Below are 24,197 nucleotides of genomic sequence, written 5' to 3'. Positions count from 1 at the left end.
CCACTTTTTTTTTGCACTACTATTGATATCGCTATTTCTACCAAAATCATTCCCAATACAGAAGTACATTAAAGGACAACATATAAGTATAAAGTACATTAGAGAATAATCAAAATCAATTATTTGACAAATTAACCAAGAGATTGTCAGGTTGTAGCCAAATAATGTGGGTACCAGATGATTGTTTTTACCTATTTCTATCATAGATCACTAGGTACACAGGAGAGTTCTCAATTATGTGCAAGAACTTCTTAAGCTTCATTTCTGACTGCAATATACAGGAATGGTGATAAGTCAATAGTCTTCATGGTTTTAGAAATTTGTTATTTCATGTGAAGAGTAAAAAAGGCATAGACATTTTGCTAACTATGACATGTTGAACAATGTAAGGATTTTCTACCTACTACCTAGAATCTCAATATAATAGCATTCAGAATCGTGTCATCTACAGTATCATATAAGAAGAGACTTCGATAATGTACTATATTAGTAATGAATTCCATATCTTCTGGATGATTTGTGTTGGTTATGCACAGTTCATTATCTCCATAATAGTGCTGTGTGATTTCAAGCTTATTAACAGCAGTAACATAAGGTCCAAAAGCACAAAGGATTACTACTTATCATAAAGCAAGGCACATAGGTTACCTCATAGGAAAAAGGATCCCGTATTGTATCCAAATCATGTGTCCCAATAGCAACTAAGGTTCTTCGCTTGGTATTCCAAGAAGAATAAATTTTGACGCTGATTCACCAACAATAATAATGGAGAAAACCAACAATAATTGAAACATGTAGCATACCTACATATATTTTGGTGCAATTTATCTTGCAGGTCAATGAAGCTGTTGTATCTTGCTTCATCAAAGGCTATTTCCCTCAAAACAGCACAAACAACAAAAGGTCGAATCAATGAGGTCTATTAAATAAGAGAATCATGTTACAAACTTTGTTCTTGTCTCAAAAAATAAAGAAAAAAGATATAAGAACAAAAATAAAATAAGAAAACCGAGGAAGCTTGTCTCAATCATTTTAATCACCTCAGGTTTGACATGCATTTTGAGTATTGATTCGGGTGAGACACTAGTGACTGTATACAAAGGGCTAGCTTCCTTTTCAATGAAAATTCTAAGAGCCCAAGCAATTCCTTCAAGACAGAGCAAATCATATCTGCAGTTGAATAACTAGACAGAAAAGGAAGTTACAAAACCAATATGGCATCCATCATCGGTATCATATTTGAACTGCAGAACTATACTTAATAGTTTGTCTTTCTTTCAATGCATTGCATCAGCCTAATAGATAAAAATAAAAGATGAAAAGAGAAAAACTCTGGCCTAAATACTAGGCTAACATAATCCAATTAGAAACCAGAAGTCAAAACTTGATGAAGTTCGATACTCTGTGTATCTATAGAACGTTTCTTATAACACAACAACAGTAGAGAGATAACAACAATTTTGATCATCTTTGCATGTTTAGATTCTGAATAAAATAAATTGCTACTGAAATAATTTCCTTTTGCGCCTCCATGAGACAGGTTGACTAAAAAAGACTAAAAATAATCAAATTTTACCTATTGGCAGCAACGTCAATCTTAAATATGACATCCTCATCCTCATCACCAGCTTCTTGTTCTTCTTCTTGAACTAGACTGAACTGCCAGAAATTATCATATCTATCTAGTGCTTTAAACCTGACATACACCTTGGCTTGTAACCAATTAGTGTGTCTCTATTCTTTAAATCCTTCTATTCCATTTGATTTTTGATAAGAAAACAAAAGAAAACATAATACAAGAAAAACAAAGAAAACAAAAGAAAATCCAACCTGCGAAAGGCAAGGATCGATGAAGTTGTTCAATTCAGTAGAGAGCTTCGGTGGAGAGGGCTTCGCCTTAGAGCACTTCGTCTAAGATAGGATGGGCAGAGATGTTGAGTTTAGGGCTGTGGCAGAGAAGCTTCGATGGAGGGAGTTCGCGTGAGGAGGCTTCAGTCGAGGGAGTTCGCGTGAGGAGGCTTCGGCGGAGAGAGGAGTTTAGGGTTGCGGCAGTGAGGTTTCGACGGAGGGAGTTTGCGTGAGGAGGCTTCAGTGGAGAGAGTTCACGTGAGGAGGCTTCGGCGGAGAGGGCTTCGGCGAAGAGGGCTTCGGCAGAGAGAGTTCACGTGAGAAGGAGGGCTTCGACAGAGAGGACTTCGCTGTTGGCGGAGAGGAGTTTAGGGTTCGCGTGAGGAGGAGGTCGCGTGACGAGAGGTAGCGATTTTAGGTTTTGCCGGCTGGTTTTACGCCGTGAGGAGAGGTTCGGCGTGAGGATGTTTCGCCTGGAAGTAGTTCGTGGGCCTGAGGATGTTTGGCTAATAATTGTGGGAGGTTTCATATGAAAATTTATGGCTTGATATTTAAAATTTTTTGAGGATTATTAACGATGCATATTGTACACTGTTAAATTTGTATAATATTTATTCACAACATACATTTGTACGCCGTCATTTATATATGTATAATAATTATTAACAGTAGGCTCTGCACGCTGTTAATATTAAATTTTAACAGCGCACATTGTATGACGCAGAACAATTTGTTGACAGCATACTTATTTTGGCAAGCCATAGTTTATATAAATATTATACTATCCGTAGCGCACATAATTGGGCACGCCATAAAAACTATTATTAACGGCGTGCTTTAACCGTGTGTCGTTGATGATGCGCTGCGGAAAGTCATTTTTGTTGTAGTGTAGGCTATCTTCGGCCGAGGGATCTCTGTTTCAATGGTTCTTGCACCGATCGTCGACGACACGGTGGCTAGGGCACAGTGGGGGACTGGATGCACATCGTCCCCAGCCGATCTTCGTTCCTCTTCCTTAAGTTGTTCATAGTGCGGTCCGTGCCTCCCTTCTTGCTGGAATTGGACCGTGCGACACCCTCTGGAGGTGATCGATAGAGGTAAGGCGTCGTCGGGCATTGCGTAGATTCAAGGATTTCATTGGATTGGGTTTTGTTCTGCATTGATTCTTCTTGTTTGGATTGGGGGAAAATGTCGGATCATTCTATTAGTGTTTTCCCCTGATCAGATCTTGGTCCTCCTCTTCTTTGTGGCTAATTTAGGTCACAGATTGGAAATGTTGGGGATCAGTGAGGTGAGTGATGTTCCTTCTTTTGGATTTCATCAATTCACTAATTTCAGGTGATGTATGGCTGATTCCGAGTAGAATTTTTGAGGTATAGGTGTTCTTGGTAGCTGTCGGCAGAGGCAAGTAGGGTTGTAAACTTTTGATTTGCTGCTATATCATAAGGTGAAAATACTATACAGTGAAGTGTTCTGGTTTCTCATTAGTATGATACTTAAATTAGGTTTTCAATTAGGTCATCTTGTTGAATTCTTGGTCTCTTCTTGGTTCGAACAGTTAGGTGGATTTCCAGCAGGTGAGGTGTGTTTTTTGTGAATCTGGAATTGATGCTTAGCTGTAGATTATGATTAGTTAGGGTTAATGACTATATTGATTAGGGTTTTCCCTAACTAGGTTGGGGATTTCTATTTAGTTATTTAATTCATTTGAATTTTAGCTAAATAAAACTATATATATTGATCGATGCAGGACTCTAATTCGAGATAAACGTCTCGACGTCAGATTTAGCTTGATTGGATCTTCTATTGAGGCGGGTACGTTTTAACTTATCTCTTTGATAATTTCATTTAGATATGTGTAGTATGTATAACTAATGGTAACTGTTATGTTTATAGCTTCTGTTGGTAAGTTGCTAGATGATACCTGTAACATGCTTATACTGTTAGTTGTTATGCGTTTGACTTATACGCTCTTATCTCTTACCACGTGTATTTCTTTCATAGAGGTAGTGATATATAGTGTTTCTATTTATCGGATTAGTTGTTAGACATACCTGATATGTGTTCAAAGATTTATATTGCTTAAACCATTGTTATGAATGCATTTACCTTTTGTACATATACTATGGATGAGGATATTGTTAGGATTTACATGATGTAGTGTCATGCACCATCCTGCATGATTGCATACTGTGTGATTTTCGGCTTCATTATTGTTGAGTACATCGCCAGTTACATGACCTGCACACACAACCACTCATGGGTTAGTGATACATTATTCAGGGTGTGTACAGTTTGTTCTATTAGACTCCACTGGTCCGCTCATGGGTAGTGTGGCTGCAGCGTGGTAACGGGCAGGGATCCATACCCGTGACATCATATCGGGAGATGAGAGTTTCGGCTCCCCGACTATATTTGGGTAGGAGGATAGGTGTACTCCGACAACATCTTATCCACTCGGCCGCTCAGGAAAGTGATGCCAGAGTGCACAGTTATCATAGCCCTACCCACTCGGTCTCACCATCGCGTGTGAGATGGCTGACAACATCAGGGGTGACCATGTCATATTGCATTATATGCACAGATTGCATTTATTGTATCTAATTATTGCATATTGGATGTTGCATTTTGATGACAGCATATGATTGACATGCATACAAGATACATTTCTTATTTGGTATGAATACCTTTACCTATTGTATGTTCACATTGTTATGCTCAGATAGGAATTGTTGGTGAGTACAGTTTATTTCAATTATGCACTTCTTATTATTGTTCAGGAGGCTGTATTACATGTTTATTGCTGGTGAGTACATTTTATTCAGTATGCATTTCTCTATATTATTTAGGAGACTGTACTATATGTTTATTGCTGGTAGTTATATGTTACTGTACATATCTACTGGTTACCTGCAAAGTTCTTTGAACTCACACTGTTGCATTATTTCTTATTCAGGTTGAGCCATCGGGAGGTTCCAATTTCTATGTCCCCTTGTCGTGACGGATTTTAGATTTTTGACTTTATAGTTCCTTGTTGAGTTTTGTTATACCGTGGACTGTGTGGTTGTATTGTGGACTTTATGTTGAGCATTTGGGTTCGTTACTCTTGTTTTCTATTGTGGTATTTTCATTACTTCGTGGATTTCATTTTTCTTCATTGTAGTGGAGTAGGTTTACATATATCTGCAATATTTTCTATATTGTTTTTTCTTTTAGTAATATTTGTTGTCAGTCGGAGGCTGCATTATAAACTGCGTGGATTGTTTTTCTTATTCTGTTTAGTATATTGTACCGGCCGTGTGGGTCGAGTATGTTGATATATGTATCTTGGGATTCATATTATCATCGGTACATGGGAGATGCCATCATATTTTCATCTGGTAAGGACTCCTTGGGGCGTGACATTATTAGTTGTTAAATTTAAGTTTAACTTACTTAGCATAAGTCAACTGTGTGATTCTGGTTACTTAGTAACTTTTTCAAACTCTGAATTTGTAATTAAAAATATTAAAACTTCTGAAATTACACTTAAGGGAATTAAGAAAAATAACATTTACACAATTGACCTATCAATCTCCTCACTCAAGTGTCTATTGACATAACAAGAGAAAACCAAACTGTGGCACATAAGACTGGAACACACTCACATCAGACTCATTTCAAAAATGAGTTAAAATAGTTTAGTTAGAGGTCTATTAAAATTAAAAAATTTAGAAAATATAATGTGTAATGCTTGTCAACAAGGTAAACAAACTAAATCAAGCACAAACTAACAAACCTAAATCGAACTAACTCAATACTTGAGCTCCTGCATTTATACCTATTTGATTCACATGGAGCCAAGTCACTAAGTAGAAACCAACATTGCTTAGTAATAATTAATGACTACTTAAGATTTATGGTATCGACCATTTTGCATGTCACGTGACACATCAAATTAATAAAGATTGAAACTCATTGTAATTAACGAAAACACGTGTAGTAAGTGTTGGAACCCCAAGGTTATTTTGGTGTGATCAACAAGTTAAATTAGGTCCTGTGTATTTTTAACCTTATGTCTAAGTGTGCAGGAGCTTAAGAGCACAGGTAGTCGAGCGGAAGACGCAGCTAGCGAGAAGGACGACACGCGGTGTGTCCGAGGGATGAGGCGCTGCGGAAGAGTACATAGGCGGATGAGAAGGAAGCGTGCGGTGGTTCCGAGGGACGAGAAGCCGGAGTGGAAGATTGCTCGGGGAGTAAGAGACACAGCTAGCGAGAAGGTCGGCAAAGGATCCGACCAAGCGACGAAAACTGCGGATGAGTACGCTGGTGGACGAGAAGGAAGCATGCGATGATTCTGAGGAACGAGAAGCCAGAGCGGAAGCCTACTCGAGAAGACCGGGAGTTGGGTTCGGGTGAGCCCTATTTCGGATGTCAGAGATCACCCAAGCAAGCGGAGCTGGAGCGGAAGACTCGGACCAAAGGTGAGCTGAACCAGAGCAGAGAGCCCGGACCAAAAGTCAACCAGAGTTGACTTTTCAGGTTCGTGCGCTTGGATCAATTCCGGGCGCTCGGAGGTTCATTTTTGACTGGATCGAAGTTTATCACGATCTGAACGTTGGGGATAAAATTTTATCCCCCGAGGGTGCCCGGAATCCTTCGGGGCGCCTCGACCAAGACTATAAATACAACCTTGGTCCAGAAGCTTTTCAACAATCACAAGCAATCCATTCTTTCAACACTTGTGCGCTTAATTTGTAGTTTAGCTTCTTTGTTTTGTGCATCATTGCTGTAAGAGGTTTCTTCGCCTGAAGGAGATACTAGTGTCAGCTTTATTCCTTGGATTAACAACCTCCCCAGTTGTAACCAAGTAAATATCTTGTGCCTCTTCCTTTATGTTTTATTGCTTTTATATTCTTATGCAAGTGTTAGTTTGAAAAGTCGGGAAGGGTTGTGTTTTATTTTTTGCAGACTATCCAACCCCCCTTCTAGCCGACTGCAATGGTCCAACAAGTGGTATCAGAGCCGAGGTACTTCAGGAGGACTAACCGCCAATCGAAGCAAATATAATGGTCGGACCAAGCATCTATCAGCTGAAATTCGAAGGGGATTTCGCTACTTGGAAAAAGCGGATGCAGGTATTTTTTATAACAGATTTTGAGTTAATTTTAATTATAGAATTTGGCTTTGTAGCTCTAGAGGACAAGGAAAAATATCAATGGACGAAAAAGGAGCAAGCTGACTACGTGGCGAATGGCAAAACAGAATACCATCTGTTAAGTGTTCTTCTGCCACAAGAAGTCAACCGAATCGACAACTACAACTCCGTGAAGGAACTTTGGGAGAAGTTCCTCGAGCTGCATGAAGGGACGTTTGAAGCCAATCTCACTAGACAAGATCTACTTCACAATCAACTCACCAGCCCGTGACTTGGGGAAGACGAGACAGTTGCACATCTGCACTCGAGAATCAAAGAAATCGTCACTGGACTGTCGAATCTCGGAGAAAAGGTAAGTAACCGAGATTCTCTAAAGTATACTTTAAATTCTTTTTCGAGAAATTCAACATGGACATCACTAGTAGATACATTTTATATTTCTAAAGATTTAGAAAAAATTTCTTTAGAAGAATTGTTCTCGACATTTGAAGTGCACGAATCAAGATGTGCAGGTACGAAGGAGCCCAAGAACAACGTCACCCTCAATGCATCGAGAGACGAACCTGAGTCGAAATCTTCTCTCGACGATGAGAAAATGGTAATGATGGTAAGACAGTTTAAGAATCTTTGTAAATCTAACCATCCACAGGGTAGAAAGAAAAGGACGATCCAATGCTACCACTGCGACGAAGAAGGGCACGTTAAGGACAACTGCCCAAGCTGAAGAACAAGGACAAGGATAAAGGTAAGAAGTTTGTCCAAAAGCGCAAGGCCCTAAAGGCGATGTGGGACGATACATCGTTCGAATCGGAAGTCGAAGCATTCTCCGGATTCGCACTGATGGCGATTCATCAAGACGACGACTGCAATTCAAGCTCTTTCGAGATGAGCATCGAGAGCATCGATGAAGGGGGAGCTACGTCGGAAGAAAGCAGCAGTTCATGGGGAGACACGGACAACGAAATCGACAAGGTAAGTCAGGTACGTTCACTTCCTCCCGATAAACTTTTTAAGTTTGTTAAGTTATTAACTAAAGGCTGCTGTAAGTTAGAAAGAGAAGTTAAAAATTTAAAAGTAATATTAGCTAAATCTTGTCCCTTAGAAGAATTAGATAAAATAAAATAAAAAATAAAAAATTGAAATTTGAAAATGATGATTTAAAAATACAAGTAAATAACTTGAGAAATCATGCATGCTCATCTAATACAAATATTAGAAAATTCAATAATCTAAATTGGTACTTTAGATATCACCAGGGGCAAATTAGGAATATTTTAAGAAAATATGTCCCTAATAAATTTTTAATTAATCAAGTCGGCTGAAACTTATATTGGGGTTCTAAGTCTTGCTTAAACTAAAAAAATAATAATTAGAATTAGAGCTTTCAGTGAGAAAATTAAACAGATAGTTTCTTTATGAGGCTTTATCTAAGGAAGTGGTTGTTGTTCTAATAACCAAGAAGGCCCAGTGCCTCGCCACTACCTGGAAGCCAAAATATTGAAATGAAATGTTTAATTAACTTTATGGTAAAACATTAAAAATAGAATTAATTAATGCTTTAAAAAGTTATTCAAACATTTTCCAATTTAGAAATTTTCTTTTAATTTTTACTTAGAAATTTTTTTTCCATAAAAGTTTTACTTAGGAAAATTTTCAAAAATTATCTTGGCCTAAGTCAAAAGTTTTTTTTTGACAATTAAAAATTATTTCTTAAATTTATTTTTACTCAAAATTTTTCTACCTAAAGTCTTTTACTTAGAATTTTTTTGTGTACAATCTTTACTTAGAAATATTTTCCTTTAGAAAAATTTTCAAAAAAAAAAACTTAAAAATTTCTACTTAAAGTTTTACTTAGAAATTTTTTACTTAGAGACACCTTCTGTGAAAATTATTACAAAATTTTTTCAAGGTTTTCAAATTTTTAACTTTGAAATTTTTTTTGTCATCTAGAAATGCTTTCTAAAAATTATTGAAATAATTTTAAAAGTTTTCTAAGTTATAACCCTTTGATTTTTTTCTTGCAACCCCAATTTTTTTTATGTGATCAAAGGAGGAGAAGGAAAAGTATAAGTCTAGGGGGAGGTAGACCTAATTTAAAATTTTCTATCTTTTTGTACTTAATTGCAAAATTAGTTAGTTTATTTTCATGTCTATTTTTATCCTAGTTTAACTTGGGTTGATCACATCAAAAAGGGGGAGATTGTTGGAACCCCAAGGTTGTTTTGGTATGATCAACAAGTTAAGTTAGGTCCTGTGTGTTTTTAACCTTGTGTCTAAGTGTGCAGGAGCTTAGGAGCACAGGTAGTCGAGCGGAAGACATGGCTAGCGAGAAGGACGACACGCGGTGCGTCCGAGGGACGAGGCGCTGCGAAAGAGTACATCGGCGGACGAAAAGGAAGCGTGCGGTGGTTCCGAGGGGCGAGAAGTCGGAGCGAAAGATTGCTTGGGGAGCAAGAGACGCAACTAGTGAGAAGGTCGGCACGAGATGCGACCGAGGGACGAAGACTGTGGATGAGTACGCTGGCGGAAAAGAAGGAAGCATGCGACAATTCTGAGGGACGAGAAGCCGGAGCGGAAGCCTGCTCGAGAAGACCAGGAGTTGGGTTCGGGTGAGCCCTATTCCGGATGTCAGAGATCACCCAAGTAAGTGGAGCCGGAGTGGAAGACCCGGACCAAAGGTGAGCTAAACCGGAGCAGAGAGCCCGGACCAAAATTCAACCAGAGTTGACTTTTCAAGTACCCGGATCCATTCCGGACGCCCGAAACCATTCCGAGTGCCCGGAGGTTTATTTTTGACTGGATCGAAGTTTATCGCTATTTGAACATTGGGGATAAAGTTTTATCCCCCTAGGGTGCCAAGAACTCTTCGGGGCGCCTCGACCAAGGCTGTAAATACAACCTTGGTCCAGAGCTTTTCAACAATCACAAGCAATCCATTCTTTCAACACTTGTGCGCTTAATTTATAGTTTAGCTTCTTTGTTTTGTGCGTCATTGCTGTAAGAGGCTTCTTCGCCTGAAGGAGATACTAGTACGAGCTTTATTCCTTGGATTAACTACCTCCCCGGTTGTAACCAAGTAAATATCTTGTGCCTCTTCCTTTATGTTTTATTGCTTTTATATTCTTATGTAGGTGTTAGTTTGAAAAGTCGGGAAGGGTTGTGTTTTATTTTTTGCAGGCTACCCAACCCCCCTTCTAGCCGGCCACAACGATCCAACAGTAAGGAGTCCCAAGTCGTATTTGTGAGATATCGGGAAATTTAAATAAATAGGGTTATTTGGGAAATAACCTTATAGATTTTTTCCGAAATTTTTAGAAATTTTCTGGGAATTTTTCAGAGTTTGTACGACGGGTTTTGAGGGGACGAATTAACGGATTCGGATGAAGTCTGTTTGGGATACCCATTTAAGAGAGGAAATGTCTTTAATTGTAAAATTCTTTTTCGTATTTTCTTTTCCCCAAATCGCCGATCCACCCTCTCCACCTGAGCCCTCTTTCTCTTCTTCTCGATCTCTCCTCTGATCGAAGCCGACCTCTCTTCTTTTCCCCTCTTCCTTCTCGATTCTCTCTTGCGAGCGACTCAACGCCGACGGGGGATACTCGGAGTCGCCGGGACGGATCGATCTTGGAGCGTGGAGGAGGGAAACCCGTCGCGTCTCCGGCTTCTTTCTTCTCTTCGGCCTCGGCAAGCGGCAGCGGCGGTCGACCATCTCCGCCCTAATCGGTATCGTAGGAGGGAAATTAGGGTTGTCGCTGATCTTGGAGGTAAACTTGGTTGGAATTAGGTTATTGTTTGACTAGTGATCTCCTGATCCTTCTTCCCTTCTTCGTCTCGGTTTCATGGATGCCGGTTGTACTCGATTGTCGCCATCCAGGGCCAGAGATACCGACTGTACCCTAGCTGTGATCTTGTAGGCAAGGATCGATTCTTTGTTGTCTGTTCTTGCTCTTCTTACTTGTTGCTGACTAAGGCCCCTGTTGAGGTAAGATTATGGTGTTGTTGATTTGTGATTTTCATTGTTTGATCTACTATTTGATCCGAATGATTCTATCAGTGAGGTGTGCTTGAGTTGTCGGGCAGTGCCTAGAAGAGTTGCTGCTGGATTAGTGATCTCCCTGATTAATCTCTTGTTGTGATTCGATTGATTTCTAGTAAGGTTGAGTGTCCTGTGGATCTGGAATTGGGTTCTGTGGCTTCTTGGTTCCGACAGCACCCCAACCAGTAGCTCCTCTGGTTTTAACAATCAACAGTGGCTGTTAATTGAGGATCTTGTCTGGTCCAGCAGATCACTTTGTTTTCCAGCAGCTCAATTGAGGTATGTTTAGGAGTAATTGATACATGTTCTAGATGAATCAGGTTAAGTGTGATTGATTAGTTGAATGTTGGAAATTGATCTTGGTTGTAGATCATATTGAATTTGGAGGATTTCATGATTAGTATGGTTGGAACATGTGGTAGATCATGTGTAGGTTTGATTAAAGGTTGTAATTAGTCGTGATGTTAATTAGGGTTTATCCTAATTTAGTTTTAGGGATTTTATTTAGCTATTCATTTGGATTTAGCTAAATAAAATATATATGAAAAAATATTAAAAACATGCATTATGAATCAAGATAATGTAGCAAAATCATGGTTATCAATTTACTTGTAAAAATTAAAGATGAAACCTTTGAAACCTTTAATATTTTTTACAAATCAACAAAAAATAAAAAAAGATACCAAGATTTAAAGAATCAGAAGCGATCATTTAGGGGAATTTGAAAATCATAGGTTTACCGAATTTTGCCAAACTAATAGATATCACCTTGAATTTTTATGTCCTAGAACCCCTCAACAAAATAGACTAGTAGAAAGAAAAAAAATAGGATATTAAAAGAAGCTGCTAGAACTATGCTAAACGAATATAATTTACGTAATCAATTTTGGGCAGAAACAATAAACACAACTTGTTATATTCAAAATAGAATTTTAATTAATAAATTTTATAATAAACCCCCTTATCAAATATATTATAATAAAATACCCAACTTACGTTATCTAAAAGTATTTAGGTGTAAAGTACACATTTTAAATACGAAGGATTATTTAGGTAAATTTACATCCAAATTAACAACTGACATTTTTCTTGGGGTACTCCACAATAAGTAGGGATTAGAGAGTTTACAATAAAAGTACACTAAAAATTGAAGAAACAACCAATATAATCTTTGATGAAGAAAATAATTTACCTGACTTAATCAATGAAAATAATTACCAAAATACAAAAAATACAAAAAATTATGAAAATAATGAAATTATACATGAATCAAGTGAATCAGAAGAACCAAGTGCTAACCCTGACATAAGACCACCTAGGGTAAGAACCAACCACCCACCTGACCAAATTTTAAGTCACCCAACCCTAGGAGTTTGAACTCGATCATCCTATAGAAATCTAAGTCAAATAGCTCTTATCTCCAAAATTGAACCCAAGACTATAAAAGAAGCTCTACATGACCCAAATTGGAAAATTATAATGCAAGAGGAACTAGCCCAATTTGAAAGAAACCAAGTCTGGGAATTAGTACCTAAACCTACAAATAAATCCATAATTGATACCAAATGTGTCTTTAGGAATAAACAAGATTACAAATGAGAAATAGTAAAAAATAAAGCTAGACTAGTAGCAAAGGGGTTCATCCAAGTAGAAGAGTTAGATTATAATGAAACTTATGCACCTGTAGCCAAACTTAAATCTATTAGGATGTCGCTAGCTTATACAACACATAAGGGATTCAAGTTATTTCAAATGGATGTAAAATGCATATTTCTTAAGGGATTCATCAAAGAAGAAGTGTGTGTAAATCAACTCCTAGGATTTGAGTACTTAGACTACCCAAACCATATCTTTAGGTTAAAAAAAACTTTATATGAACTAAATAAGTACCTAGGGCTTGATATGAATGACTATCAACATACCTAATATCAAAAGGGTTTAACGAAGGCCAAATAAACTCAAACCTATTTGTTAAAACCCTAGAAAAAGATATCTTTATAGCCCAAATCTATATAGACGACATAATTTTTGGCTCAACCAATACTAAATTTTTAAAAGAGTTTATTAAATTAATAGAAAATGAATTTGAAATGAGCCTAGTAGGATAACTTAATTTTTTTCTTAGGTTTACAAATAAAATAAACTGAAGATGACATTTATGTCTACCAAACAAAATACGCTAAAGAGTTAATTTAAAATTTTAGAATGAAAAATTCTAAAAATATTAATACCCCAATGACAACCAATTTAAAAATTGACTCTAACTTAGAAGATAAATCAGTAGACTTAAAATATTATAGAAGTGCAATAGGAAGTCTACTATACTTAACTGCAAGTCGACCTGATATTTTATTTATAGTTGGTATGTGTGCTAGGTGTTGGATCGTAAAGAAGTTAGAAGGGGGGGGGGGGTGAATAGTGTTCGTCACTTTTCGAAAGTTACAAAAATATATAGCGGAAAAGAATCACGAAAACACAAATGCTAACATAAGTAGAAGGGAGGGGGGTGAATAGTTTTTTTAAAATATTATTTTAAAATAGTTTTAAAAATATTTTTAAAGTGATTTTTAAAATAATTTTTAAAGTGATTTTTAAAAGATTTTAAAAATAACTTTTAAAAGAATTTTAAAGTAATACGTTAATTTACTTTATGTTTAGTTCTATTTTAATTTAGATTTAAAAAGTTTTAATTTAATTTTCATTTTAATTTAATTTAATTTAAATTTAATTTAATTTTAATTTTAATTTTAATTTAACCAACCCTTATTCATCTCACCTAATTTATATTTTTAATCAGAGAATCCTATAATTTTGTTAGATGAGTTAATTTTAAATTTCAGGATTTTGGTTTAACTTATGTTAGATTCAAGTTTAGCTTTGGGTCCAACAAATAAGCATTCTTTGGATAAATGTCTAGGTTGTTGTAACAACCCAAATTTTCTCATTTCGAGTCTTAAAAGTAATTTAAAAATATTTAAAAATGCCTTAGAAATATTTTAGAGATTTTTAGAAATTTTTAGAGTATTTTTATGTAATTTTTTAAGGTCGTTTGGTATTTTTACTAAACGAAGGAAGTTTCGACAAAAAAACGTCCAAGCTGAGATTTGAACCCGCGATCGCGGACTCGAACCGAACCTTAAGTTAATTCGGCTGACCAAGTGTGCAAGTGGGCGCTGCTGACCAAATAAGGGACGAATTATATTTATGTAATAGTAGCTAACGGAAATAATTAAGTTAAGAGGAGAAGGAGATTAATCTCCCGTGACCTAACCTAATTCTCTCCTCTTCTCTTTCCGTGCGACGCCAATTCTGCCGAGCAAAGGAAAAATGAAGCCCTAGCTTCGTCTCCGGCGGCCGGCGAAGGAGTATTCTCGTGAGGTTTTCACTCGGATGTGATCCTTTCGTCGAAGAGAAGTTGTAGACACAAGAAGAGTCGAAGTTTGAGTTTTTCTCGAAGCCCTAGTTGCTTTCTTCTTCGGTTGTAAGTCCAAGAACATCTCGGTAAGTAGCTTCCTCACCTGCAGTAAGAGTTGTTCCGTGATTTTCTCCCTTATTGCTGTAAAGATTGAAGTAGCTATAGAACCCTAGTTTTCAGATTTAAAGCTTTGGTATTCGGCTGTAAGTCCAAGAAAACCTAGGGTAAGTTGCTACTCACCTGCAGTAGGATAGCTCCGAATTTCTTTGGTTCCTCACTTTGCTTCCGAAGCACACATGAACCCTAGAATTGTTTCTTCACTGCACAACAAGTTTTTCTTTCACCGTGAACCCTAGTTTTCAGTTGGTATGCACATTAAGGTGCTTTAGTGCTTAAAACTTAGTATTAGGAATTTGTGGTGATGAATGCAGTTTTATTGGTTGCTGCCATGAACTCAATTCCGAATTTAAAGTGTTGTTTGTGTTTTCCTTGCTGCCATGATATAACTATTATATCAGTTCAAAGTTCATAAAAGTTGTCTTACCATCCATGTACATGATCAGTAAATGGCTGAAGCTTGTGACACATATTCTATTTGGTTATTCTAGTTTGATTCTTGCTTATCTGCATGACCTGAAGTTGTTTAATAGTATTGCAATTAATTTTAGCATTTCAGATTTTAGATCCCTGTTGCATATCAGTTATAGACATTTTTTTTTTGAATTATTAGAGCATGAAATGCTGTAGATTTATAGCTCTTGCTGTTTTTCTTCTTGCTGTAATGAAAAGATCAGCCTTAAAGTTAGCATATCAAACTTAGATCTCAGTTTTAGCATCCTAGTTTTATTTGCATTTCTGCAAGCACGAACAGCTCTGTTTAGAGCTTAGAACAGCTTTTCTTTAATTGCATATTTGCAAGCAAGAACAATTTCATATAGGGCTTAGAACAACCTTTCTTTATTTGCATTTCTGTTTGTGTAGCAATAGATGTACATGAGTAGATTTTCTAGTTGTCATTTGCTATTATTGAGCACGTGCAGCTTTTATTTGCCATGAGTTGAGCATGACCAGTTTTCTTTACTACTAGATATACATGAGCAGATTTATCTTTAGTTTTCATTTTCTATTTTAACAAGCATGAGCAGCCATGTATTTTAGTGGAATAATTATGTGTTCTATTAAACCTTTTTGAGGATTATGAGTAGCTATAAGTAAGAAAAGACCAAGGTCTTGATAGGATCCCTAAATTTTAAGAATTGGGATCAGCAGCACACCAAGTGCTCAAAGAAATGCCAAGGTATTTTATTGTAAGAATATTAAAAGATAACATGTATTTTATTTTAAAGAAAGGCTAGTACTCGACTTCCTAGGTTGTCGTTAAACAAATCCAGGTGACCAATTCCAAGGTCTTGGCCCTGGTAAGACCAAGGTCTTTACCCTCGTAGGACTTGTGACTAGCTACCACAGTCTCTATTAGGGAGCGCGCATTGGTACTAAGCCTGGGCCCAAGAGAAAGTTGATTATTATTTTAAAGTATTAAAGTATAAGTTTTGAAACAAATGGAACAAGCTTCACTTATGTTTAGAGTCAGCAAGTTTAGCTTCTTTTAATTCGAAGCATGCAGTGTTAGTTTTATTTGTTTCCTGATTAGTTTATTGAGCATGATTAGACTTATCTTCCAGCATGCAGTTTTATCCTTGTATATCATGAGTATGCAGATTTTAGTGCTTGCTAATGAATATGCATGAGTAGATTTATTTCCTAGTTTCAGTACTTTTAACATGAGCAGCTATATATGTTTTCTTTTAAAAGCATACAGTTTCTAGTTTCTAATTGTATACATGCATATCCAAGTTTTTGTGAGTTAGATAGCGCTTACTAAGCAATTTTGCTTATAGTTTGCATTTCCTCTTACTGCAGATAAAGGAAAGGAAAAGATATAGTAAAGGAAGGCGACAAGGTGACGCAGATGGTGTCTGATGCTAGGACTATGGGAGAGACTTGGAAAGTTATTGAGTTTTCGTGTTTAGTGGATAAGAAACAATTAAGTTGTACTTTATAGTTCATGTCATTTGAGATTGTATTTTATTCTCCATGTCATTTGAGTTCATTCGTGTTTTAGATTGCATGCTATGATGAGTCTGTTTAATAAGTAGATATTTTGGTGTTTGACACTTATTTAACTGTGTGGATGTTTGATATATGTTCCAACCACCTGTGGCTGATGTATACTATGTATGTATCTCAGTTTATGGTCACCGATACAGGGGAAGTGCTGCCGAAATTTTTCGGTAGGGACTCCTCGTGGTTTCGATCATACCGGTTAAATAGAGTTAGTAGTTAAGTAACAGTCACCCTTAGAGAGTAGTATAGTAAGAAGGGTGGTCGTTATAGTTGGTATCAGAGCGAGGTTCCATTCTCCAGCATCACACATCAGCACCATCCTTGCCGTCTTCAAGTAAGAAAGTATTTAAGTTTTCTTTTATGTTTTTCCTTATTATTTGCAGTATAGAGTATTTGCTTAGATATGCTTAAGTAAGATGAAAGTTCTTGTTTTCTTTTGTTTACATATGTATATATGTCTAGAAAGCGTAGGGACGATTTTAAGTTTTTCCCTGCATAACTAGATGTCAAGAAGAGGATGTCCCCGTACCGCTCGTACTGAAGATCGAGCACAGGAGAACGAAGAGCCCAGAACAACTGTACCTGATCTCTCTAAAGTTGTTGCTCAACTCCAGAGACAAGTAGCAGAGCAGCAGCAAGTGATCGTCAATCTGATGGCGAATCAGCAGCCAGTCCCTCCCACTCCTCCAACTATCAATGTGGAGACTCCAGTGGTGACTGAGGTTCCACCAGCCGCCCTGGAAGTCGCCACAGCACCTAGAAGACTAGAAGCATACTTGATACAGTGGCTGAAGCTGAAGCCAGAAAGTTTCTCAGGCACGACTGAGCCCTGGGATGCTCAGGCTTGGTTCAAGACACTGGAGAGCACCATGGAGATTCTTGACTGGCCAGAAGTCGAGAAGGTCAAGTGTGCCTTTTTCTGCCTATCTGGAGATGCTCGTATATGGTGGGAGAGAGTTAAAAGCAAGAGAGTAGTCAATCAGATGAGCTGGGCTGACTTTGAGGCAGAGTTTTATGAAGAATTCTTCCACTAGCGGATCACCAATAAGCATTGTGAGGAGTTTATAGAATTCAGACAAGGTGACCTGTCAGTGGAAGAAGCAGTAAAGAAATTCAATAGGCTAGCTCGTCTCTGCCCAGAGCTAGTAAGCACGGAGAAGGAACGAGTTAGACTGATGCTCAGGATGCTGAGGCCAGTGATAACACTTAATGTGAGTAGTGGAACTCACCAGCCCCAGACTGGCGAAGAGCTGGTCAGCAGAGCATTAGTTGTTGAGCACTATCTGGACAACATCAGGGCACAACGAGAGCAACAAAAGCCAGTCAAGATCGAGGACAAGACAGCAGGGAGTAAGAAATCTCAGGCAAATAAGCAGCACTGGAAGGGCAAAGATAACAAGAGAAAGCAGTGGAACTCAAGAGGTAACCAGAAAGGAGGACCAGCAAACAAGCAGACCAAGTTCCCTCCCTGTCCTAAATGTGGGAGAACACATCCAGGAGCCTATCTTTTGGGTAAGACGGGATGTTATTCATGTGGATAGGAAGGACACATGGCTAAAGAATGCCCTAACAAGCTCAAAGCACCTCAGCCACAGCCAATACAATATGGAGGCAAGCCTCAGTTACATTATATGCCTGCAACTCTGGAAGGACCTCAGCTCAGTCAAGGAAGGTTGGAAGCCCCACCAGTTCCAGCCAGTGCCAGAGTATTCTCCCTCACTAAAGAAGAAGCTGCTAGTGCCTCCACGGTCGTAACAGGTCAAGTAGTTATTTTTCAGCATATAGCTACTGCACTATTTGATACTGGGGCGACCCATTCTTTTGTATCAGTACCCTTTGCCAAGGAATTACAGGTACCTATAGAAAGCATGAACTCCAAGTTCCTGACGACCCTACCTTCAGGGGAAGTCATGGAGTCCAACCAGTGGCTTCGGGCTGTACCTCGCCATGCAGGATTTTGATATCATTTTGGGTATGGACTTCCTCAGCAAGTACAGTGCTTCAGTGGACTGCCGCAGAAGGAAAGTGATCTTTAGTCCAGAAGGTGAACCATCCTTTGAGTTCACGGGAGTACCAAAGAGGAAGACCCAGAAATTCCTCTCTTCTCTCACAGCTCACCAGATGTTAGCTAAAGGGTGTGCTGGTTTTCTTGCATTCATTGTGAATACAGAAGAACAAGAAAGACCCAAGCAAGAAGAAGTTTGGATAGTCTGCGAGTATCCAGAGGTATTTCCAGAAGAGCTACCTGGACTACCTCCCAACAGCGAAGCGGAGTTTGAAATTGAATTGGTTCCTGGTACCGGTCCAATTTCAAAAGCTCCATACCACATGTCTCCAGCAGAGCTGAAAGAGTTACAAGAACAACTCCAAGAGCTGCTTGACAAAGGCTTCATCCGCCCTAGTCATTCACCATGGGGAGCTCCAGTGTTGTTCGTCAAGAAGAAAGATGGATCTATGCAGTTGTGCATAGATTATAGGGTTCTGAATCAAGTGACAGTCAAGAACAAGTACCCACTGCCCAGAATCGACGACTTATTTGATCAATTGAAAGGGGCAACAGTGTTCTCCAAGATAGACCTGCGCTCTGGGTACCATCAGTTGAAAGGGAAGGAAAAGATATAGTAAAGGAAGGCGACAAGGTGACGCAGATGGTGTGTGATGCCAGGACTATGGGAGAGACTTGGGAAGTTATTGAGTTTTCGTGTTTAGTGGATAAGAAACAATTGAGTTGTACTTTATAGTTCATGTCATTTGAGATTGTATTTTATTCTCCATGTCATTTGAGTTCATTCGTGTTTTAGATTACATGCTGTGATGAGTCTGTTTAATAAGTAGATATTTTGGTGTTTGACACTTATTTAACTGCGTGAATGTTTGATATATGTTCCAGCCACCTGTGGCTGATGTATACTATGTATGTATCTCAGTTTATGGTCACCGGTACAGGGGAAGTGCTGTCGAAATTTTTCGGTAGGGACTCCTCGTGGTTTCGATCATACCGGTTAAGTAGAGTTAGTAGTTAAGTAACGGTCACCCTTAGAGAGTAGTATAGTAAGAAGGGTGGTCGTTACAGTTGGTGTTCTGGGTATATCAGGTGGCGTTTCTAGGTCACATTATTTCTAAAGAAGGCATCCAAGTGGATCCTGCCAAGATAGAAGCGGTCAACAACTGGAGCAGACCCAAGAACGCCAGGGAGATCAGAAGCTTCCTTGGTTTAGCTGGGTACTACAAGAAATTTGTGGAGGACTTTTCCAGGATAGCCTCTCCACTGACAGCCCTCACTAGGAAGAACAAGAAGTTTGAATGGTCAGACAAATGTGAGCAAAGTTTTCAAGAGCTAAAGAAGAGACTGACCAGTGCTCCCATCCTGACAGTTCCAGAAAGTGACAAGAGTTTTGACATCTACAGTGATGCTTCCAAGATGGGCCTAGGAGCTGTACTCATGCAAGAAGGAAAAGTTATAGATTATGCTTCCAGACAACTCAAAGACTACGAGAAGAACTACCCCACTCATGATCTTGAGCTGGCAGCTGTGGTCTTTGCACTGAAACTCTGGCGACACTACTTGTATGGAGTCCAATGCAAAATCTTCACAGACCATCAGAGTTTAAAGTATTTCTTCACCCAGAAAGACTTAAACATGAGACAGCGCAGGTGGCTGGAGTTGGTCAAAGACTATGACTGTGAAATCCTCTACCACCCAGGCAAAGCTAACAAAGTGGCAGATGCACTAAGCAGAAAATCCAGTGCATCCCTGATGTCTTTGTCATCATTAGCCCTGCCACTGCAGAAGGAGTTGTCAGATTTTAGAATGGAAATTATTTATGGGCAACTCTCTGCATTGACCTTAGAGTCAACCCTGCTTGAGGATATACAGAGAAAGTAAAGTGAAGATACAGATATCCAAAAGATCAAGCAAGGGGTACAAAAAGGGGAAAATTCAGAATTTCGAGTATCAGACAGTGGAATCCTCTATCAGGGGAACCGACTTTGTGTCCCCAATGATGAAGAACTGAAAAAGAAGATTTTAGAAGAAGCTCATAGTACACCTTACTCCATGCATCTTGGTTCCACCAAAATGTATCAGGATGTGAAATAGAGATTCTGGTGGTCTGGACTCAAAAGAGATGTTGCAAAATATGTCAGTACCTGCCTGACATGTCAGAGAGTCAAAGCAGAGTACCAGAGACCAGGAGGAGTTCTACAGCCTCTCCTAATACCAGAGTGGAAGTGGGAAGACATATCCATGGACTTTATAACAGGTCTTCCAAGAACTACAAATGGATATGATGCGATATGGGTAATAGTGGACCGATTAACCAAGTCTGCTCATTTTCTAGCCATCAAGGTGTCCCACTTTATAGAGCAGTTGGCACAGCTATATGTTAAGGAGGTGATTAGACTTCACGGAGTTCCTAAATCTATTGTTTCTGATAGAGATGGGCGCTTCACCTCTCACTTTTGGGAGTGTGTTCAGAATGCACTAGGCACCAAACTCAAGTTCATCACAGCCTTCCATCCTCAGACTGATGGACAGATAGAGCGAGTAAATCAGATTTTAGAAGATATGCTCAGAGCTTGTGCGCTAGATTTCAAGGGAAGTTGGTGCAAGTATTTGTGCTTAGCTGAGTTTGCCTACAATAATAGCTATCAGGCCACCATCAAGATGACATCTTATGAGGCGTTGTATGGTAGGAAGTGCAGATCACCCATTTGTTGGCAAGAAACAGGTGAAAGAAAAGAAATGGAAGTAGAGCTGGGCATCCAGACAGAGATGATAGAAGAAACCACTCAGGCTATCCAGAAGATCAGACAGAGGATTGAGACTGCTCAAAGTAGACAGAAGAGTTATGCTGACACACGCCGTAGGCCCCTTGAATTCCAAGTAGGGGATTCAGTCTTTCTCAAGGTTGCTCCGATGAAGGGAGTGATGAGATTTGGCAAGAAGGGCAAGTTAAGTCCTCGCTACGTAGGACCATACCTGATTACAGAGAGGATTGGGAAGGTAGCTTACAAGCTGGACTTACCACAAGACATGTCAGTAATACATAACGTATTTCATGTCTCTATGCTAAAGAAGTGTCTCCACGACCCTAGTCAAGTGATTCAGCCTCAGTCATTGCAGATCCAGGAGGATCTTAGCTATGAGAGAAGACCTACACAGATAGTGAACAGAGAAGTTAAGAGACTAAGGAACAAAGAGGTGCCACTAGTGAAGGTCATCTGGCAGAACCAGAAGCATGAGGAAGTCACTTGGGAGCGTGAGGACAGCATGAGGCAGAAATATCCAGAGTTATTCTAAGTTCGAGGACGAACTTTTTATAATGTATGGGGAATTGTAACAATCCAAATTTCCTCATTTCGAGTCCTAAAAGTAATTTAAAAATATTTAAAAATGCCTTAGAAATATTCTAGAGATTTTTAGAAATTTTTAGAGTATTTTTATGCAATTTTTGGAGGTCGTTTGGTATTTTTACTAAACGAAGGAAGTTTCGACAAAAAAACGTCCAAGCCGAGATTCGAACCCGCGACCGCGGACTCGAACCTAACCTTAAGTTAATTCGGCTGACCAAGTGTGTAAGCGGGCGCTGCAGACCAAATAAGGGACGAATTATATTTATGTAATAGTAGCTAACGAAAATAATTAAGTTAAGAGGAGAAGGAGATTAATCTCCCGTGACCTAACCTAATTCTCTCCTCTTCTCTTTCCGTGCGACGCCGATTCTGCCGAGTAAAGGAAAAACGAAGCCCTAGCTTCGTCTCCGGCGGCCGGTGAAGGAGTATTCTCGTGAGGTTTTCACTCGGATGTGATCCTTTCGTCGAAGAGAAGTTGTAGACACAAGAAGAGCCGAAGTTTGAGTTTTTCCCGAAGCCCTAGATGCTTTCTTCTTCGGTTGTAAGTCCAAGAACATCTCGGTAAGTAGCTTCCTCACCTGCAGTAAGAGTTGTTCCGTGATTTTCTCCCTTATTGCTGTAAAGATTGAAGTAGCTATAGAACCCTAGTTCTCAGATTTAAAGCTTTGGTATTCGGCTGTAAGTCCAAGAAAACCTAGGGTAAGTTGCTACTCACCTGCAGTAGGATAGCTCCAAATTTCTTTGGTTCCTCACTTTGCTTCCGAAGCACACATGAACCCTAGAATTGTTTCTTCACTGCACAACAAGTTTTTCTTTCACCGTGAACCCTAGTTTTCAGTTGGTATGCACATTAAGGTGCTTTAGTGCTTAAAACTTAGTATTAGGAAGTTGCGGTGATGAATGCAGTTTTATTGGTTGCTGCCATGAACTCAATTCTGAATTTAAAGTGCTGTTTGTGTTTTCCTTGCTGCCATGACTATTATATCAGTTCAAAGTTCATAAAAGTTGTCTTACCATCCATGTACATGATCAATAAATGGATGAAGCTTGTGGCACATATTCTATTTGGTTATTCTAGTTTGATTCTTGCTTATCTGCATGACCTGAAGTTGTTTTATATTATTGCAATTAATTTTAGCATTTTAGATTTTAGATCCCTGTTGCATATCAGTTATAGACCTTTTTTTGAATTATTAGAGCATGAAACGCTGTTGATTTATAGCTCTTGCTGTTTTTCTCCTTGCTGTAATGAAAAGATCAGCCTTAAAGTTAGCATATCACACTTAGATCTCAGTTTTAGCATCCCAATTTTATTTGCATTTATGCAAGCACGAACAACTCTGTTTAGAGCTTAGAATAGCTTTTCTTTAATTGCATATTTGCAAGCAAGAACAATTTCATATAGGGCTTAGAACAACCTTTCTTTATTTGCATTTCTGTTTGTGTAGCAATAGATGTACATGAGCAGATTTTCTTGTTGTCATTTGCTATTATTGACCACGTGCAGCTTTTATTTGCCATGAGTTGAGCATTACCAGTTTTCTTTATTACTAGATATACATGAGCAGATTTATCTTTAGTTTTCATTTGCTATTTTAACAAGCATGAGCAGCCATGCATTTTAGTGGAATAATTATGTGTTCTATTAAACCTTTTTGAGGATTATGAATAGCTATAAGTAAGAAAAGACCAAGGTCTTGATAGGATCCCTAAATTTTAAGAATTGGGATCAGCAGCACACCAAGTGCTCAAAGAAATGCCAAGGCATTTTATTGTAAGAATATTAAAAGATAACAAGTATTTTATTTTAAAGAAAGGCTAGTACCCGACTTCCTAGGTTGTCGTTAAACAAATCCAGGCGACCAATTCCAAGGTCTTGGCCCTGGTAAGACCAAGGTCTTTACCCTCGTAGGACTTGTGACTAGCTACCACAATCTCTATTAGGGAGCGCGCATTGGTACTAAGCCTGGGCCCAAGAGAAAGTTGATTATTATTTTGAAGTATTAAAGTATAAGTTTTGAAACAAATGGAACAAGCTTCACTTATGTTTAGAGTCAGCAAGTTTAGCTTCTTTTAATTCGAAGCATGTAGTGTTAGTTTTATTTGTTTCCTGATTAGTTTATTGAGCATGATTAGACTTATCTTCCAGCATGCAGTTTTATCCTTGTATATCATGAGTATGCAGATTTTAGTGCTTGCTAATGAATATGCATGAGTAGATTTATTTCCTAGTTTCAGTACTTTTAACATGAGCAGCTATATATGTTTTCTTTTAAAAGCAT

The sequence above is a fragment of the Zingiber officinale genome, chromosome 5B (assembly GCF_018446385.1).
Source record: "Zingiber officinale cultivar Zhangliang chromosome 5B, Zo_v1.1, whole genome shotgun sequence".
Taxonomy (NCBI): domain Eukaryota; kingdom Viridiplantae; phylum Streptophyta; class Magnoliopsida; order Zingiberales; family Zingiberaceae; genus Zingiber; species Zingiber officinale.
The sequence above is the reverse complement of the archived record's forward strand: the minus strand, read 5'-3'. Positions refer to the sequence as shown.